Source organism: Beta vulgaris, chromosome 9, assembly GCF_026745355.1.
Source record: "Beta vulgaris subsp. vulgaris cultivar EL10 chromosome 9, EL10.2, whole genome shotgun sequence".
NCBI classification, from domain to species: Eukaryota; Viridiplantae; Streptophyta; class Magnoliopsida; order Caryophyllales; family Amaranthaceae; genus Beta; species Beta vulgaris.
In genome coordinates, this window is record NC_079210.1 from 16,212,989 (window position 1) to 16,228,590 (window position 15,602).

A 15,602-nucleotide genomic window follows, 5' to 3' on the forward strand; every position below is an offset into this window, starting at 1 on the left:
CCTTGGTTGGTAACTCAGTTATTCGCGTTATGCAGGCCTTTTTTCACTTGGGCACATTCTGAAAGAAACTAATCATACTTTTCTTGCCCTTATTCCTAAAATTAAAAACCCTTCTTCTCCGAATCATTTTAGACCTATTAGTCTCTGTTCCACTATTTACAAAGAAATTTCTAAAGTATTGACTAACTGTCTAAAATTAGTCCTTGGAAATATCATACACCCTCTTCAGGGTGCCTTTGTTCCAGATCGTTTTATTCAAGATAATATATTAATTGCTCATGAAGTGTTTCACTCCTTTCACAGGAAAACGGGTGCTGAAGGTTGGTTGGCCATTAAACTTGATTTGGAAAAAGCTTATGATCGGTTAGAATGGAACTATATCTTAACCTCCCTCAAAAAGTTATGCTTCTGTGCGAAATGGATTGATTAGATTAAAGTTGTATCTCCACCCCCTCGTTTTCGATGTTAGTTAATGGCATCCCGGGTGAGCACTTTATCCCGTGAAGAGGTATTCGATAAGGAGATCCTCTCTCCTTATTTTTTTATTCTAAGTGCTGAGCTTCTTGCTAGACAACTCTTAGCAGCAAATACTCATCGTGATAAGCCTATTGGAGTTTCTATAGGTAAATCTGGAGTGTGTATCCCGTTTCTTACCTTTAATTTGCAAATGATACGATGATTTTTGCTAAAGCCTATAAGCTAGCTGTGTGGTGATTAAGCAAATTCTTAATAAATATTGTTCTATGTCTGCTCAGCTTGTCAATTTTCACAAGTCTGCCTTTCAATGTTCCCCAAATGTTCCTGATCTAGCTAAAGTTCGTTTTGCTTCTTTGTTAGGTATGACAGAAGTCAGCACCTTAGGTGATTATTTAGGTTTCCTCATTATTGATTCTCGTGTTACTAAGGAAACTTTTGGGACTGTTAGTAGTAGGGTTGTTAGCCAGCTACCAAAATGGAAAGCCAACTCTTTATCCCAAGCTGGTAGAACGATACTAATTCAAACTACTTTGGCCACTAAAGCTAATTATCAGATGCAAAGCTTTTATCTTCCTCAGCTTGTTTTATCAGGGTTGGATAAATCCTATCGGAATTTCTTCTGGAATAAAGATAATCTCAATGAAACAGCAAATCTAATTTGTTGGGATAAATTTTTTCTTCCTAAGCCTTGTGGAGGCTTAGGCATCCGCAAGGCTGATGTTAACAATGTTGCTCTACAAATGAAACTTCTCTGTAAACTCGTAAAGCTTAAAGATAATTTATGGGTTAGTCTTGTTTAAAAAAAAAATCAAGTCACACCATATGCTTTCGCATAAGGTTTCTCCAGTTGCGTCGTGGCAATGGAAGAAGCTTATGTCCATTAGGCCCTTGTTCAAAAAGGGGCCCCGATGGCAGGTTGGGAATGGAAGAGACATTAGCTTTTGGGATGATAAGTGGGTTTTCCAATATCCTATATGTTAGGTGGTCAGTCCTCCTCCTAGAGTTGAGGTAAAGTAAGTGATGTTTTGAATGCTTTTGGCAGTTGGGACAGAAATAGGATTGAAAGGCTGGTTCCCTCTCATATTGCTGACAGGATCATTTCCCTTTATCTTCCATATTCTCCTCAAGAAGACTCTTTGATTTAGGGATTGACAGCTGATGGTCAGTATTCTGTCAAGACTGGGTCCTTGCTTGCTCAGGGTATTTTTAATCCAAACTTCAAAAAAGTGGAATTTGCTTGGCTGCCATCCAAGGATAGACTTGAAAAATGCAAAGTTTTCGTTCCTCAGCAGTGTGTGCTATGTTGCCATGCCTCCGAGTCAATTGCTCATCTTTGCTTTCAATATGCTTCCACTCTGCAGGTGGTTTCGTGTCTTAATTCGTCTGACTCCTGTCCCTCTCTCCCAGAGTTTGTTAATTTGTTGGAGTATCCTTCTTTTAGATATTGGATTGAGGAGTGTCATTCTATTATCGACACTACTTCTATTGCAAAGTTATCTTTTGTGTGATGGTTTATCTGGTTTACTCGAAACAAAGTTATTTTTAATGAGGAGGGTTTCTCTCCTCGAAAAGTCGGTGCTATGATTAGTAATTTCTTTAATTTGCTCAGTGGTTGAAAGCTGCAGGTGGGGCTGATGTTTATCCTGATGGGCAAGCTCCGAGTCACTCTGTTAAGCAGAATATTGCTAGAGTAGGTGCTAATCTTATTTACCCCCCCAGAACTTTTGTAATCTTAACTTCAATGGTTCGAAAGAAAATAATGGCAATGCTACGCTGGGTTTTGTGATTCGAGATAGTAGGGGGGAGGTGTTGATGGTAGGGTCCAAGTCCTTAGGGCCCCATGTTTCCATTGTTCAACTGGAGCTTGGGCTCTTTGTGAAGGTGTCAAAGGAGTTCTCTCTCTGGATATTCCGCATCTTATTGTGGAAGGGGATAATCTTGTAATCATCAATTTTATGAAGAATGCTTGGCGTATTCCTTGGGACATTTCTAATATGGTGAAAGATGCATGTTTGGATGCTTCGTTGTTCGCGGAGTGCCAGTTTCGTCATTGCTTCTGAGAAGCAAACCGGGCGGCTGATTTCATGGCCAAGAAGGCGCATCGCTACCCCTTTTTACTGTATTGGTTCCCCCCAACTGTATGGATTTCTCCCTTATCATCCGCAAGGATGTTTTAGGCTAGCCCCCTGACTAGAGGGTTAGCCTAAGTCTTTTCTCCTTATCAAAAAAAAAAAAAAAGAGTTTATGAAAGCTTCTAGAACTAGGTACTCATTCTTATATATTTTACTCATTTTATATATTGCTCATATATGCAAAATATATGACAAATGTGAGAATATATTTTACTCATTTTATATATTGCTCATATGTGCAAAATATATGACAAATGTACAAATGGAAACACATAGTTGCAGTTAGAGGTGTCAATTCAGTTCAACAGTTCAGTTATGGTTATAACCAAACAGTTCAGTTGATATCAGTTCAGTTTGTATTAGTTGAAATAATTAACAGTTCAGTTCAGTTCAGTTAACAAACTTTTCAGTTCAGTTTAATTCAGTTTTTTCCATTTCCATTTTCAGTTCAGTTCAGTTGCAGTTTAAATCAGTTTTAACCAAACAGTTAAACCAACCAACGGTTGAATCCATATCAGTTAAAATTTGTTGCGGTTATTTTCAGTTTCGTTTCGGTTTATTTCAGTTATTGACGAAAACCACATAACTTCGACGATAATCGCATCGGTTCGGGTAGAAGTTAGTCATAATCTTGTATTTGTTCGGGAAAAATTGTGCTTCATGTCGGTTTTGGCCATGTGTTTTTTCGGGTTCGGTTAAAAATTAATGCAACAAATAAGTGTTGTCGTCACTTCCGCAATTGCCTCGAAAAAAACAGTTGTACTTCATAAAAACGTGAATTAAAGAGACATCGGTAAAAGTGTATTTTATTACTATACTCCCTCCGTCCTCTATTAGTTTACACCTTTCTTTTACACAGAGTTTTAGGAGAAATAATGTTGTGGGTCATAAAAAGAAATATAAACTATTATTTTATATTAAAGTTGAATGTATGTGTGATGAAAAGTTTGTGGTCCCATTCCAAATATAGCAAAAAAAAAGGGGTAAACTAATAAGGGACACCCTTAAAAGGAATACAGGTAAACTAATAGATGACGGAGGGAGTATATGATTTGGAATAAGACAAATTTATATAAGTCGATATTCAAACTTTTAGTTGTATGCAAATCATATCATATTTTGTCTAAAAAGGCCGTCTCATATCAATATAAACTATTATAAACTTCCTCAAAAGACGAGTTAGACATTTTTAAAAAGCTGATTATATTAATGTCTTACTATTAGTGTATTAGTTCAATGGAGTTATATAACTATACTAGTTATTAAGCTCTACGCATTTGAAAATTGAAAGCCTATAATCGACGTGAAATAAGTTGATAATGGATTAGCTCAAGGTATCTAAGTGAATCGATAAGTGAAATCAAGATAACAATACTCCATTTAAGTTAATCGTTAACAATTTATATTCAATTTGAAACTCATTTATCTTAGCCAAACTAAAAGAAATTGCAATTGATATTAGTTTAGATGAATGTATCAACGTAAATCGATAAAGTAATTGAAACTCAAAACATTACTTAAATTGAAACATGTTGTTATTGGAATGAGTGTATTATCAATGTAAGTCGATAAGCTAATTCAAGATAATAACAGTACTCTACTTAAGTTAATCATCTTTAAGTTGAATTCATTTTGGAACCGAAAGCATATAATTCAGTTGCAACAAATGTAGAATGATGTAACTCAGTAGATTGATTAATATAACAATACTCCATTTAAGTTAATCGTATATACGTTAAATTCACATTGAAACTCAAAACATCTATTTAAATAGTACCCTAAGTTTATTTCAAGATAATAATAGTATTCTACGTAAGTACTTAGATTACTTATTAAGTTACAAAATCGTAAGTTATAATAATTAACATGTCAAACTTATATTACGAATGCTAAAAGTAACTAAATTAAACTAAGACTTAACTTATATTATTGGCTAATATATATATATATTATTGACTAAAGTTAAACTCGATTAACATGTCAAATAGCTATGATATAAGTTTGTAAAATATGATGATAATAAGAATAGTAATAACAATAAACATAGAGCAATAATAATAATAATAATAATAATAATAATAATAATAATAATAATAATAATAATAATAATAATAATAATAATAATAATAATAATAATAATAATAATAATAATACAAATAATAACATTAATAGTAACAATGCTAACAATAGCAATAGTAATACAAATAATAACAAGAATACTAACAATAACAATAACAATAACAATAACAATATATACAAATACTAATAATAATAGTAGCAACAATGGTAATAATAGGCTAATAGCAATAACAATAACAATAACAATAACAATAACAATATATATTAAATACTAATGATAATAGTAGCAACAATAGTAATAATAGCAATAACAATAACAAACGCAATATATATGTATTATATTGTGATTATATATGATAAAGTATAAATAAACTATCTTATCAATATGTTTAATCATTTTAATAGTACATTGATATCAAAATAATTGTAAAACCACTCTAATACTCTATTGATTATAAATTAGTATAATGACTCTTGATATGTTATAATATTATAACAAATGACAATCATACATTCAAATATTTATAACGACGATTCATATGATACCTAAATGATTATAACGAGGGTTCATATGTTGCACAATAATAATAATAAACATAACAACGTAGCCCCAAATCATTCTCCCCTATAAAAGCTAACCATAACTTATTAAAAAGTAAAATCTGGTTACTAAGTTTCCTAAAATAATTTGAAGTTAACCGTCTTTATGTTAATGCCGTTCTGAAACTCCAACATCTCATTGGACGGAAAGACATTTTTATTGAATGAGATTAATGTATCAATGTAAGCCAGCAAGCTTGTTCAAGAATTCAATACTCCATTTAAGTTAATCGTCATTAAGCTATATATTCATTTTGAAACACAAAACATCTACTTGAATCAGAACAAGTTGTTATGAAATAGTAGCAATAATATTGATAATAATAACGATGATAATAACAATAAAGATTATAATAGTAAAGATATTAATTATCAATTATCATTTTTAAATTTATTATTATTGAATATACAAATAGAAATCTCCATGAAATTTTGAAAACAAACATAAAAAGTAAAAATAATAGATTTTAGCATAATCTTTTTTTTTTTTTTTGAGGGGAATTTTAGCATAATCTCTCATCTCATCTATAGATCAAATTAATAGACATGTGAAATCCAACAAAAAAGAAATCACTATTTCCTAACCATTGATCAGATCAAATTTATGGCTAAAACCTCACTAACACACCACACACGGATCAGCATTCTAAGCCACTGGATGCAAACTCAAATCAACAATCCCCTTTCCCCATATATAAATCTTACCCCCTTTTCTAAACCCTAAACTAACCCATCTTCCATCTTTCTCTCATCCGCCACTATGATTCATTTTTCTTTCTTTTTCTCTCTGTTTTCTTACCAAAAGAAATATTTTCTTCATTTGTTCAATTTAGATCTATTTCTAAATCGCGAAACCACCATTTGTTCATTTCCTGAATTTTCACAAACTAACTCTCTCTTTTCCTAAGTAAAATTACATCTGGGTATTTTGAATCTGATTCGGTGTCTTTTGATTTTGCTGAAAACCAGGAGAAGATTGAGAGTAAGAATGAAGAGGTGGTTGTTGTAAGAGATATACAAATGGGTGATTTAACTAGAAATGATGATTATGTTAGTGATGTTGTATAGAGGATTTCAGACATTGTAAGGGGAGCGAATGCTGGGATTTTAATGGAAGAACTGTTGGATGATGTTAGTGATGTTCTACAGAGGATTTCATGAATATTTTTGTTTTTTGCAATTTCTTTTTTGTTTTCTTGTAATTTAGTCTATTTATATCTTTTCAGTTTCGTTTTTTGTAATTTAATTTATTTGTAATTTAGGGTGTTGTGAAGGAACAATTCATTCACCCTACAGAAACATAACAGTTGATGTGATAATTACTCGATGAAATATAACTCTAAACATATTCTGTGTAATTTATTTCCCCCAATTTATGTTTTTGGATAGTCCTAATAATCTACCATCACCGCTAGGACGATTTTTAGCATTTTTTTTTGGTAATTTGTAGATATTTGTTTTTTTTTTCATATTTTGTAATTTGTAGATTTTTGTTTTTTTGGTTTTTTGTAAGTTGTAGACTTGTAGTTAGTTGGTTATATCAAGTTGTAAATTTAATCATAATGTTAAGTTCATTCGAAATTTAGTAAAATACTTGCATTTTTCAAGTTATTATATACCCTACAATAATAAGTTTGATAAAAAAAATCAAAGTAAAAATATTTGACTTGTGAATTTGAGCATAATTTAATCTAGATAATAATAAATTAGTTTGGTTACAAAACAATTTTGGTTGAGTTAAGCTTGGTTTTTAATTAAAATTTGTCAACTTCAACTTAATTTTTGTTCATGTAGTTTTAGTACAAATAATTTACAATAATTGAAATTTAATTATTTTATGGTGTTTAGTCGTCCAAATCTTTTGGTTTGAAAAATTGGATCAAATAAGGCAGATCTTATTTTATCTAGTTAATATGAATTGTATTTGAAATCCGGATAGATCATAAAAAAATAAGTTTACAACAGTTTCAGTTTATATCGGTTTCAGTTCAGTTCAGTTCCAGTTTCAGTTTGAATCAGTTCAGTTAATTCAGTTAAATATTCAGTTCAATTCAGTTCAGTTGATCGATCAACTTTTCAGTTATTCACAGTTATTTTCAGTTACAGTTTATTTCAGTTCAGTTGCAGTTCGTTTTGGTTTTTCATTTACAGTTTATTTCAGTTTCAGTTCATCATTTTTCAGTTGATTTTAGTTACAGTGACTCTCAGTTCAGTTTAATTCAGTTCAAATTTCAGTTGTTTCAGTTCAACCAGCAGTTCATTAATCAAACTGACAGCTCTAGTTGCAGTTACTAACTTACTATTAGGAGCACTTACGAACTTGTGAAAATTACACAGTAATGTCCCACTTTTGATTTTTCATCATTTTTTGTCAGAATCTTCAGTTATCGTTAACTATTAGATACATAGAAATGTGTAAAATTCACGGAATTCATGTGAATAGGGATTTTTCGTACAGGGTTACTAAGTCTAAGAGTACAATATTAAACAACACTTAATGGATATAATTAGGAGAATCCTAATGTTTACACTACCATGCTTTGCATACCATTACAAAAATCTAATTAAATATTTCGCTTACATAAAAGCAATCGTACAAGAAAATTATTAAAAGAACGTTGCCACTGTAGCTTCTTCCATTAGCCCATTACCACCAAAAATGGTTTTGTTACTTGAGGAGCAAGGAAAGATAACAAATTAGGGGAGTCGATTACTAATTAACTACTAGGTAATGATAATGGATTGAGGAGGGGTCGAACCAAACAAGAGGCAGAGGATAGGCAATTGATTCTGTTTCTTGGAGCAGAAAAATGTTGAATCAAACAAGCTCTAATTTGATTCGACTCTGCTTCTTTGTACACAGCATGAAGGCACAATACCCTGTAGCCTTGAGTTAGAATTGTCCCTTTGCCGTTTATACATGTGCTTTCGACAATGAACAGCGACAAGCAACAGTAGGAAGAGCGAGAAGACGAAGACAATAGCGAGCAACATAAGCTTTCCATGCTGAGCATAATGCTGGTCACGCAGGAAGGACCGATTCGGCACGTATGAAGAAGCTGGAGCCAAAGATGGTGAGATAGTACTCATTCTCTGTAATTCAAGTGCGTGCTCGAGAATGAGCCTCAAGATTGGCTTGCAGCACCAATTGGTTGGTTTTGTGTGTGCGCGCGCGAGCGTGTGTGTGGGGAGGGAAAAGAGCTAACGCTACTGAAAATTAAATTCACGGGCCTCCGATAGTAGAACTGGACCAGAAGTGAAAGAAAATTGTTGAATGAAATTTGTGACAAAATTTCTGATTGTGAAGGGCCAAGATTTGTTTCAATGGTGGGGCACATCCTATAGTTTTTGTAAAGGGAGATCAGGAAGGTGGGTGCTAAAAACAAATGGTACAATACTGTAGGATTGTCTTATTGCGAAAATCCCATGCTTGCCAACAAAAACAACAATTATAAGTCCATACTTTTGTAGGGAATTTTTGAACCATGCTTCAACAATAGATGGAGGAAGACAAATCAATCGAGAGGAAATGGGCAGGAATCTTGCGTTGGATAGAGAAATTTTTGGGGAGCTACAGATGAAAACAAGCTCGTAATAAATGAAAATTGGTGTCTTTCTTAGGCTATATCCATTACCCATTAAAAAGTGGGAACTTCTAACTACTGTAGCTTAGTAACAGTACATTGTCTGTTTTGCCCTTTCTTCTCCACCCAAAGTTACAGTGAAATGGCTGTTTTGCCCTTGCTTTGCTTAGTTGCCTTCTGATGTTCTTCTCGTCATCTCTTTCCTCCCATTTTCCCTCTCAATCGTTCATCTTCTCTAACCTAATTTCTTCCCTCTTCTTTCACCTCTGTCCTCTTTCCATACCACATCTTCATCGCCTCTTCCCTTATTTCTTCCCTTCCCTTTCCACCTCTAACCTTTTGGTCCTTTGTGATACGTTTTCCGGCGAACCGTTCATTTGCTTCTCTTTTCCAGAAATTTCGGGAGAATCGTTCCAGAAAATTTTCGAGCTCCGAATCACTAAGAATTTGTCCCAAATTCACTGTAAGTTTCGGTGTTTATTGTATTCTTCGATAATCATGTTCGTCAAATGTTGTGTTCTGTCATATTAGGGTTTGTATTCGAGTGTGAGTTTTGATTGTTTTGTTTCTAATTCTGTCAATTTATCTTGTTAGGGTTAGTCCTGATGTAATTTTGCCATTTAATTGGGAAATTCCTACAATGGTGCTGCACTTCCTTCGATTGCATCAATTGCGATTCTGACCTAATGCTCTGTGACCTATGCTTTATTAAATTATCAGTGATTCGATTTTTTCAATCATCCAAGTGTTCCTGGAATTTATTGGCTCAGGTATTACTCAAATTTATTCCGTTCTTTTTTTCAATTTTGCTCTAATTTTTCGTTTTTTCCTGTTGTTTGCCAGCTTGTGTTGTATTGTTGCTGTGTTGCTATCTCGTGTGTATTGATGTAAAAAATTCTGATTTAATTAAACTGATTTGTGTTATATAGCTGTTTTGGTTTGCTATCTCATTCCTGGTTGGTGGAAACGAGTTATGGAACTCATTGCATCTGAATAGGCTACCACCCAGGGGAGTGGGTATTCCAAGTAATGTTCATAGTAGGTAGAGAGCAAACTCTAAGATGCAATATATATAGTTGTTTTTTCCATCAAATATTCATCTTTGTACTGTGTCTTTAAGTTTATTTTACTTTATTTACCTATTGACTGTTTATTAGATGAATATAGCGTTGTTGACATTAGTTTTAGGACGTTGTTGTACACATGTTTGGACGTTTCAATTTCAAAGTAGTAGTAAATCTGGGATTTTTTATATTATCGACATGTTTTCTGCCTTTGCTTTGCTTAAAAGCTTTTCTGACGTTAATAACATATTGGTGTGCTACACTCAACAAATTGCGGCTCTCATAGCTGTCTATGCAAATTTTCGCTTTGCAAGGATCAAAGCTATGAGATGGGGATGGGCTCTTGTTGTATGGGTTTACAGTCTGGTCACTTACATATCCCTTGATGTTCTGAAATTCATTATTCGCTATGTGCTGAGTGGAAGGGTTTGGAACAACCTTCTGGACAATAAGGTTAATACTGCTGTTAGAGTCAAAAAACAATTTAAGTTTCTTTATTGGTTTTGCTACTGATTCTGGATTGGTTTCTTTGTCTTGCTTAGACTGCTTTTACCACTAAGAAGGACTACGGAAGAGAAGAGAAAGAAGCACAATGGGCGACTGAACAAAGAAGCCCGCACGTTCTTCAACCTGCAGTTACCACCACCTTTTTCAATGAGAGCAGCAATTACAGGGAACTCTCTGAGATTGCTGAACAAGCATAGAGGAGGGATGAAGTTTCTAGGTAAGACCTAACCCTTTATGTTTGCATGAAGAAAATTACTACCATTATGATTTATTGATTCAGTAGCCGCCTTTGATTGTGAAATCACATGGATTGATAAAATCATGCTAAGTTATGCAATAAAGGCTTCAGATCATATAAAACCAAGGTTTGTTGTAGCCTTATTGGATGAACTATATTCTAAAAAGGTATACGCAAATGCATAAAGTTATGAAGTTGATTGACATTTAACATTATTGATTCCTACGTAATCAATTTTATCAACATCTGCCACTTTACCTAATCTTGATTGTAAACCACAAGATTTCGTCTATTTTCCTTCTTGTGTTATGGAGAAACTTCTAATAATTTATCTAGCAGAGTAGCACTGACATGCGTAGTATGATAATTGTTTCATGAATTATCCAGATATAAACAGTTCCATATAATGTATGAATGCAGGCTGAGGGAGTTGCACACTTTGAAAGGCCACGTTGAGTCTATGTGAAACTTAAAGGATTGATATCGACACAATTCAGCAACATTACACCGTGTAGATCAGAAGGCTGCAAAGAGTGGAGAGAGGATCATGCGCGCAGTTTGTTGCTAGACTTCACTGACACAGAAGATGACTAGGTAGAAGTACGCCGTCCTTACAAGTCAAGGACACTTTTGAATTTCCTAAGCATTATATGAGTCTGTTGATAATGAATCTTTCTCATTGGGCAACACATAAGCTGCAGGTATTCATTGTTCATCTTGCTTCTTTTTACTGTTCTTTTTAAATGTTAGATTATTGCATTCTCACCTGTGAATTGTTGTTTAATAGTTGTGTTCAGGAACCTATATGTCGATCTGAGGGAGGTATATTAGTGTCCTATTCTATGTTTTTATAGTGGTTGTGGTGGTACATTTAATAGTTGCGGCGTGTGGCCGTATCTAGGATGGGTGTGTGTTATAATGGTATCTCAAATGGTTGTGATGGCAATATGCTCGCATAGGTACCTCAGTCCTCAGCTGGATATGGTGGTTCTTTAGATGGTTATGGCGGTTGAAAAGTGTAGGTTTATTAGCTGTTACCCTTTGCGAAGGAACCAATAATTGTTCGGAATATTCTTTGTGGGTTAATTAATCTATTTCAAGACGACTAATGATATTGAGCTCATCAGTAAAACTGGAGATGCCTACTAACTTTTATCATGGTCTGAGATGGAATGGGTGAATAGACCAGTTGCTTGTACAGTTGTACTTGTTGCTGTCTAAATTCATGCCCTAAAGAAGAAAGTTGAACTTATTTTGAATTTTCATGCTGTTTGATATTTGTTTTCTAAATTTCTTTTTTGCTACGTCTACAAGAATTTTCTTGTATGAATTGATCTACTGCTTCCAGTTGAAATTACAAATATTGTTTCTTTTGCAGTTACATGGAGGATTGTGCAAGATTTTATCCAAGATATTCTGTAAAGTGTTGAATATCTTTCCTGCTCTAGAAGCAGCACCCCCACGTAGTAGGTCAAGAATCCAGGCATTGTGTTCTCTGCATGTGGCACTTGAGAAGGCCATAAATCTTTTAAACATTGCTCAGAGTGTAGCAAACTATACCTGGTATGTTAACTTGTTGTTGGTTACAAGTGAGAATGTTATCCAAATTAGTGGAACCATTTATTGTATTGTACCAATATCTTGTTCACACGATTTCCCCCTTTATATTGCATGTTACATAGGAAATGCTCTGATTATTATGCAATTATGCAGTGTAAGCTGGACTCCTTCATTCCTTTTGAAACGATATGTCTTGAAGGGTATTCGTGATGGCCCCCATGAGCCATTTATCACAGATTCTGTTGACTTTGTTGTATCCCAGGTGAAGTCCATGATGAATTTCTCGATTCCATTTTGATCCTGTCTCGATTCCATTTATGTATAGCAAGTTTTGTAGTATGATTTTTCGAATTGTATTCTAGCCCGTCTATGTAGTAAGAAAATGGAGAAGTGACAATTTCAATCTTAAAATCTTAGTTTCACTTGGACCCATCAACTTACCTCTCTTCTCTCACATTACTATTAACTGACCTACCCTGCTGTGGTGGTGCTACATATTTGGAGTTGCTTATTTATTCATCCCTGATGCTCTATATCGATTTGTTGCACAAGTTCTGGTTAGCAATGTTTGGAAACAGCCAAACAGGGGTCTGGTTAGAAAAAAAGCAGAAGAAAGAAGAATTAGTCAATATCTTAAAAACTTGGTTGGCAAATGTGTTTCCATTTTTCAATTAACATGGTGTTTCTATTCTAAGCAATAGTTAATATGAAAATGTGGAATCATTTGGAATGAAATTCAAATTAGTTTATACAATATGTTGCACATGACATTTAGTAATATGTGAGGGAGAAATTATTATCCAGCGATCTCGAGATAGTCAGTCTTGTTTATCCATTTATCAGGAGTAGCAGCCAAGAAGACGGAACAAGAATGGGAAAAGTGGAGGGTTGTCCCTCCTAAATTAGAGCGAGGCGTAAGCCAAATTCTTTCATTTCTATCTGAATTATGTGATGGATAATTCTAATGGCCAAGTCAAGTGAAGTTACTTTAAAGGAAACAAACGCTAAAAAGAGAGAGGCATCTGCTAAACAAACCTCAAGTGGATCATCATTTTCAAGCATTGAGCATTTCCCGGTAAATTTCATTCTTTAAGTGGAGGTTTATGATTGCATTTTTTAGGTTTTCATGTTATTTATGAATGTATTTCACCTTTGCCTTTAATTTATGTTTTAGTTCACTAAAATCTTGTTCAAAGGATGCAAATGTGAATGGCCATGTCCTTTATTCTTCTCTGTATGTTCCAGTGGCTGTATATACATGTACTTGTGCCTTTCATTGTTGTCATATTTTCACTCAAGGATCTAGGATTCTAATTGGCTTCTAATTGACTAAAGAGTTGTTGATCAATGTCCAAAACCTGTCAAAGAAATGTTAATAGCGATGAAAGCAAATATTCCAATTAGTATTATTCTCACCCTGCTATTTATTGATAATACCCACACCAGTTTTGATCTGATCTCCGAAATGGGTTATCGTATGTTAACAGAAATCAAAGTGTTTCTGTGTTAAAGAATAGTTCTATTGGTGGATTCTCCTTGGACGTTTTGATTGATTATGTGTATTATTTGTTCTTGATGCAGCTTAAAGAAGAGAAACACTCTAGGGTGAGTTTCATTCTCTCTCTTCCTTTCTATTTTAGTTACTTAGCTTGTTAGTTGTTGACGATTGAGGCCTAAGGATCTGATTTCATATATAAATGGTTTGATATTTGACATGTGTGAGGACTAAGGAGAAAGTATTACCATGAAGCCAGAAAATAAGATACATTACATTACTCCATCATGCTTAGTTACAACCAAGTTCTACAAAACTTAAATTACATTTCTGCTTATTTAATCACTTCAAGTTCTTCTACTTCCTCTCCATTGCTTCATTTAAATTGTCTTTGCCTTCTTGTAGCTTGAAACTTGCGCTCGGTAGCTGTTCAACAACGAAGATTGCAGGATCATGTTCTTCTGCTTGTTATTTTGCTTTGCGGCCTAATGTTCCTTGTTAATGAATATAAACTAATTTCTTTTGCTGCTAGGCATTATTTAATGCTTGTAATAGATATAGCAAATTAGACAAAGCACAAAACCTTGAGTAATTTTTGTAACAATCAAACGGTTTGCAAACAATGCATATATGAAATATAATCTAATAGCCTTATTATCTTACCTATATGTTCATATATTTTGAAATACCTCAAATTCAATTTACTGATATTTCTATAAAGCTATTCATAATAATTTTCGCTTTCTTGGGGGGCCGTGCGCGATAGCGCGCGGGCCAACAACTAGTGCAATAAAAGGAGATAAGACAGCATCACGCAATGTCATTCAATCATTTCAAGATATCCCAAACCCACCTATAGGACAGTATCCTAATTTTGTAAAATAAATGGAATTATTTACAATTATCAAACATATTATTATTCATAAATTCTATAATTTATTTTATTAGCTTTTCGTATATTCTTTCTGGTACAAAATTGGAAAAGTTATTTCATAATAAGTTGTTTTTTTTAAAAAAAGGAACTTATAAGGAATTTGGGATAAAAATAACAATTTCAATAGAATTGGGGTAAGTGTAGGAATCTATAAGTATTATAAGCGGAATTTCATGAATCTAATTCATAAGCACTTAAATCAGGATCACATGCATATACAATTAAGGATCACATATAACTTTAGAATAACCTTTGTAGCGTGAATTCCACAAAGCTTGAATAACCCGGATTGAGAACTCAGATGTGATTCCTCTACTTAGTCCACCAACCCAGATCAACACTCCACCAATGCTAGTTGGAAAGGAAGAAAACTTCTTCTTGTTTTGGAGTATTAGTGACTTTTGAAGAGAGAATAGAGAGAGAAAATAATAAGAGAATAAACTGATGTATTTTCTTTTCTGCCTAACCCAAATATATAAATATATTTAGGTCAGATTCTCTCCCTTTTCCTTCTCTTGGCCGGCCACCCTAGGGCCCTCTTGGGCTCTAGGTTTCTTTTTTGATCCAAGTTTAATGTGTGACCTTGTAGGATCCACATATTGGGCTTCGGGTTTATTATTTACTAACCGAAGTTCTATAGCTTTCTCTAGCAAGACGTATAGACGACCCAATATAACGAATTATTATCTTCATAATACCATATATATTAGTAATTGCATTTAAGTCGAGGACATAAATCCTTCAATCTCCCACTTGTCCGAGACGAGTGTGCAATGTTTTTATTCCTCAAGTCTCTTAATGTTTAATTTGATAGTATGATCATATTTCTATATCATCCATACTAGCTTTCAAATTATTCCTTGAAATCCGAGTTCAAATTGTCAAAAAAATGATCATCGAATTATCCATTTGAGCACGGCAATGCATTTTCA

General features: G+C 33.7%; 1 long non-coding RNA gene and 1 pseudogene across 1 annotated transcript; both read left to right on the forward strand.

Annotated features, from left to right (window-relative positions):
- Window positions 1-9,595: 9,595 nt before the first annotated feature.
- On the forward strand, window positions 9,596-12,208 carry LOC130589416 (plasma membrane ATPase 4-like; annotated as a pseudogene).
- On the forward strand, window positions 12,208-14,398 carry LOC125493514 (uncharacterized). Its single transcript, XR_008967750.1, has 5 exons — window positions 12,208-12,244; window positions 12,395-12,503; window positions 13,085-13,316; window positions 13,823-13,846; window positions 14,142-14,398. It is a non-coding gene; the product is annotated as an uncharacterized LOC125493514 (long non-coding RNA).
- Window positions 14,399-15,602: the final 1,204 nt, after the last annotated feature.